This window comes from Neolamprologus brichardi, chromosome 20, assembly GCF_056152115.1.
Source record: "Neolamprologus brichardi isolate AB-2024 chromosome 20, ASM5615211v1, whole genome shotgun sequence".
Classification (NCBI taxonomy): domain Eukaryota; kingdom Metazoa; phylum Chordata; class Actinopteri; order Cichliformes; family Cichlidae; genus Neolamprologus; species Neolamprologus brichardi.
Genome location: NC_142123.1, coordinates 10157991 through 10164142, shown reverse-complemented (window position 1 = coordinate 10164142; position 6152 = coordinate 10157991).

Genomic DNA, 6152 nt, shown 5'->3' with positions numbered 1-6152 from the left:
GATGAAACCAGGAGATGACAGCTGGTAACTGTGCAGGGGCGGGTCTAGCAAAGTGTTGCCAGGGTTCCATGTAGGGCATTAAAAGGGAAAAGGGGGCACAAGGAAATACTTTTCTTATTCTCATTTAAAATGTCTCACTTTTAAAAAAATAATTATCTGAGTCTTACAACAAACGATTGATAGATTGATACATATATACCATCAGAACAGTGTACATCACTGTCACAACAGTGTTTATTTTCATTCAAAGGCTTTATGATTTTTCCTATAATGGTGGGCCGGTCTCTAGTCAAAATGCCCGGGACGATTTTTTTTGTCCCAGTCCAGCCCTGTATGCAGCTCATCTGCAGTCTGGTGTTGCCTACATCTTCCTATTCAGAAGGCAGAATTTCCGAGTTCTGAGTACAATCGAAAGCACCATGACTGCAGTTTTTGTGTTGGATGTAAAAAGCAGGCTAGGATAGAATCAGGCGTGGGATTTCTCTCGTGGAAATGTGCACATTATTTTTTCCTTTCTGTTGGTAGGTGGCACAGTGCACTTGTGGCAAGTAAGCAAGGTAGAAGACTGGCAATCTTGCTGGGTATCCAGTTACGGAAGCAACACATTAACAAGAGAATTCTGAGTAAAACCAAAGTTACTTTCCCTAGTAACTAGTTACTCTGAAAGTAACGAGTAACTTGAAGTAACTGAGTTACTTTTGATAGAAGTAACTAGTAATGTAACTAAGTTACTAATTTAAAGTAACTTACCCAACACTGATGTTTTGTGAGTGAAAACAAAGTGATGACCCAGACCCAGGATTGTTGCTGCCTGCTGGAGGTTTTCTTTTAAATTCAAAATCTCAATGAGTCTTCACCAAGATTCCTGACCAGTCCTTACCAGTCATGACCAAGATTCCCAGTACCAGATGCACTGACGCGTCCCCACAACATAATACTCCCGCCACCCTGTTTCACTGTGAGGGTGGTGTTGTACACCTCTTCCTTCTTTCTCCAAGCATGAACAGCATCTCTGTGGCCCAAGAGCTCTAGTGTCATCTCATCTTAACAAACGAGGCACTTCCAGTATACATAATCCTAATAGACCTCAGCATACTTCAGTCATACTTCAGTTCTTCTTGGTCTACAACCTCAAAGTCCATTCCTGTGCAGGGTTCTAGTGATCATCTTCTTTGAAAGTATTACTTTGCCTGACTTGGCAAAGTCATTCACTCGTGTCTCTGCAGCTGTTCTTTAGTTGCTGGTCTTGAGAAACATCTCACTAGTTTTCTTTCCAGAGTCTTTGAAATGTTTCCCTTCCTACCTCAGCCAGGCTTGTTCTTTGCTGTGTGGTTCTCTTTACATTTCTAAATGATATTTTGTTCTCCAGTTCTTGACACTCTGGAAAGCTTTGGCTACTTTGTATATCTCCTGCTTTGTGAGCATCAACAATTCTTTAGGTAGTGTTAAGAAATGCTGTGTTGAAACCTTTTTGCTCTGTTAAAACACACACACACACACACACACACACACACACACACACACACACACACACACACACACACACAAAAAAAAAAAAACTTTAAACTTTAAATCTCCTCATTTGTAGACCAAAGAATTCTTCATGCTCTGTTTGCCTTGTAGTAAATTATGAACCATCAGCCATCCAGTTTTCATGCAAAAGAAGCTCATTTTACCGGGGCCACTTGAAGGCATCATAGGGTTGGTTATAGTTTTACCTACCTGGCTATCAAGCAGCCTGCATGGCACCATTTGCATGGAAATATTGATTTAGAATTATTTGCCACACTGAATGGGCGCAAGGAGGAGTGGGAGCCGCTTTACTTGGCGACCTTTGTTCTGTGCATTGCCACATACAGCAGCAGAATCATTGTGACAGGCGGAGAGAGATGTATTCATATCAGCATAATAGCAACTCAGAATACCAGAATTCAAAAGTACAGCTGGCCTACTGATACCCATCATAATTTATGGGAAATATCCCAAAAATGCAGCACCCTGCCAACCCTGGAGATAGACAGTGGTCAAGTTATGAAGGAAAAAAAAAAAAAGGTTTAATCTTTGTTTTCAGTCTCAGGAGGGTATGTGGGAGTGGGAGTGAGGGAGTCCAGTATGAATATGGGGAATTAGGAAAAGTCCTTTACCTAGCAACTGCTGCAGAGTGGAATTCACTGTTGAGCTTTATCTGACCTGCTTTCATTGTTTGTTGCGCACTGTTTCTATGACAAAATGTTGAGAACCGGCTATAGAAACGATAAATCGCTGCCGCGCTTTACATCTTGCTTCCCACTCCATCTTGCATATCCCGGTCCAGCCAGAGGGCTGTACCTGATTCCCAAGAGTTTATTCCTAATTGTGTTTACATTTGCGCACCAGTTGTGTCCCCACAATAGACGATTACAATACAGTGTGTCATTGATTAGACATGGGCCTCCTACAAACACACACATGCATTGTTGTTCACACACCTGTGACGCTGACACTGCGGGAAAAGAGGTGGGCTTCGGCTGGTCAAGGCTGTGTCCCAGTCACCCTCCCCTCACCCTCCTCTTTATGCCTTCAGGGGACTCCGGTTTCACAAAGCTCCCCCACTCTAAAACCACAAGAACATCATGGCTCTCGTGAGCTTATGAACCCCCTAAAAAACGTGCCACTTGCCCGCCTGCTCTCCTCCACAGCTGCCTTCACGCACCCCTTACTCACGCCTCATCCTCAAGCTGCGAGCACGGGGGAGGTTATGGTTTGAGGCTCATGATGGGATGCAAGTAGCTAAAAGAAACCTTTGATTTTGTCCTCTTTTCCATCTTGAAATGATAAGACATCCAAAAAGGGGCCACATGTGCACTATCTGACCATGGTGCAGCTCTTGAATATGTATTGTTCTTTGTACTGCAGCGCTTAAAGTTAGTGCAGGGTGTAAACTGAGACCTAAAGTGGATTTGGGGTGTGCGGTTGAGGTCTGTGGAGGCGGGGGTGGCGGGTAGATTAGATTGAGGTAATGTCTGTTCCTGGAGGGGGTGGAAATGCTGGGAGCTCTGCCAAGCACAGGTGTAGAGCAACTACAGCAGCAGTGACAGAGGCGGTGGGGGGCAAACAGCAGGGGCATTGTTTCCACCTACACACATACAGGGAAACAAGTGTGGCTCAGGCCAGCATATGTGAAAACAGGACATTGGCTTGTCTGTTTGTCTTATAAGCTGCACAGCCCAGAACTTCCATCTCCTCCAAATAGTGCCCTCCCCCACCCACCTCAGCCTCAGCACCTGATCCCTTTGGTTTTCTCTATATTCAGGAGCTGGCTTGAGAAATAGTTCCATGTAACGTGTCACATTTATGGCTACTTTCGATTTAATTCAATTGTATTCATAAAGCATCAAATGGAACCGAATCACCTCAAGGTGCTTTATTGTGTAAGGCAAAGAACGTACAATAACACAGCAAACCCCAACTATTAGACGACTCGTTATGAGCAAGCACTTGGCGACAGTGGGAAAGAAAAACTCATTTTTAACAGCACCAGGGTCGTAGACACAGAGAAAAAATGAGCGAAGAAGAAACACCAAGCCGTTTGTACTTGGGCTTTGCATGGATAGTTTGGATGTTATGGTAAATGGCCTGTATTTATATAGCGCTTTTACTAGTCCCTAAGGACCCCAAAGCGCTTTACATATCCAGTCATCCACCCATTCACACACACTGGTGATGGCAAGCTACATTGTAGCCACAGCCACCCTGGGGCGCACTGACAGAGGCGAGGCTGCCAAACACTGGCGCCACCGGGCCCTCTGACCACCACCGGTAGGCAACGGGTGAAGTGTCTTGCCCAAGGACACAACGACCGACACTGTCCAAGCCGGGGCTCGAACCGGCAACCTTCCGATTACAAGGCGAACTCCCAACTCTTGAGCCACAATCGCCCCATGTTAAGGAAAGACACTGATCACTACGAATTTTTAGCTATACAACCCCAAACAATGCGCAACAGCCTGAAAGCACTCAGCACTAATAGCTGTCATCAGTCACTGTAAATGCCAAACACATGGCAGCTGGATTTTTACACATCAACATACAAGGCAGACATCTGTAAGAGCTGTATATATTACATATACAAATGTGAGTATGCAGTAATGGGTAAATGTTGGTGGTAATGTCCACTTGATGCGTGTATTGAGGTGAGAAGCTGGGAGGCCCGGGGGCATGTGTGACCGATATGTGTTGATGTGTAATGTAAACCACCCATGTGTGGCTGGTTTCACTGTGGTCATTTGTATTTCAAACAGCTAAAGAGGCCACTGCTGCAGGGAAACGTTCAGGGACAGCTGATGCTCAGATTAATCTCCGGTTCTTTCAGAGTTTAGTCTGTGATTGCTTTTATCGTCTACTTTTCCCATTTTGTTTTCTTTTTTGGGTTTGTGTATGTTTGCTAGTCATGCGCTAAAACTACTCAGATTGAATGTTGCTGATTAAAGGGGCCCTCTGCTGAGTTTCTTAAAGGTGGAGGAACTTACAAGAGATTACTTCAAAATAAAGAAGTCTAAGCCAGGCATCCCGATACTGCTCTTTAGTTTGGGTTAATTTTAAACACACACACACACACACACACACACACATTATTACAGTGCCACAGTGCATCCAGTAGCATCTTCCTCTTGTACTGAATTCACATCATAGAGACCATAATGACAAGACTCTAATTGCTTGCTTTGCAAAAAATGAAGTTCGGTACAAAAATAGCTGCAAAGTCACTGCATTGATGTCAACTCTGATATTAAAGGAGCAGCACAGTTTTATAGCTGGCTTACATCTAGGCTGGCATCTACAGTCCTCTAAAAAACCAAGTATACCGGGTGATTTGATAGCTTTTGGACACACCTTTTGGTTGTGTTTAAACCTGCATTTTGACTGGGTCACTGTAACTCCTTGATTTGTAAAAGATTTTTTTTTTCATTCATTCGGTTGTGGATTTGTTCCTATGCTTTGATAGTTGTCCTGTTGCATGACCCAGTTTGGTACAAGCTTTAGTTGTTGGTCAGGCCTCGGGAGTTCATGGTTGATTAAATGCCTGCAAGGTGTCCAAACAACATCTAAATCATTACTCCTCCACCACTGTGCCCGAAAGTTGATACAGGGTGTTAGAGTTTCTTTGTCAAACAAGTCGCTGTGCATTATAACCAAATATCTCTACTTGTCTGTCCAAAGGAAAAAGTTATTTCAAAGGATGCATGTTTGGAAACTATGCTGCCCTTCCACACAAAGCCATGCTTTTTCAGTCGTTTTTTTCCCACTGTGATGATCTTAAATATTTTGGATTTTTTATTTTATTTTTATTTTTTTTGCAGTTTCTCTGAGCGTTGAGTCTGACCTAGGGGTGAATTTGTTGGGACGTCCACTCCTGTGAAGATTGTTGCATTGTGTAAACACACACCTGAATTCTCTGCTTTTTTAGAGGTGGTCACACTCTTCTATAGTCAGTTAGTTGAGTGCATTTGATTAGCAACACCTGGTGCTCTAAATTCCTGTGAAAGCACTAAGGACATACTTAGTTTTTAATAGACTTCATAGAGCCATGTGAAAACTTTTTTTTTTTTTTTTTAGATGACTATACCTCAAATGTGAAACACAATTATTTGAGTGTAATTTATCTTTATATGGTGTGATACACGGCCAGGAACCGGGGTATCCGTCTTGAAATAATGCAGAAATGTTCCCAAGCCGACATGGAATCAAACCACAAAGTTCTCCAAATACATGGCATGAACCCAGCATCAGACCACTGAGTCATCCAAGGGAAATGACAAAATATGCAATTGCAGCAGGCTTTTATGACTTGAAAGACTTGAAATTCTTGTATCCCAAGACAAAATATACTCCATCTCCAACAACGTCCCCTACAGTTTTTGTCCACAGTGGGATTTTGAATGTGATTTATGACTGAAGTTGATCCATTTATTTATTAAATGTTTTTCTTGACCACAGTACCCGAGTTTAAATGTAAAACTTGAACTCTAACGTGTGAGAAAATAAACCGACATGATAACAAAATCACAATTATTCAACGATTTTACCAAATCTTCCTTCAAGTAACTTTAAGTAAAGAGAACCCAGGCCTTACAAAAGCTCATTTTAGTCTGGAAGTGGTTTTTGTTCACAGT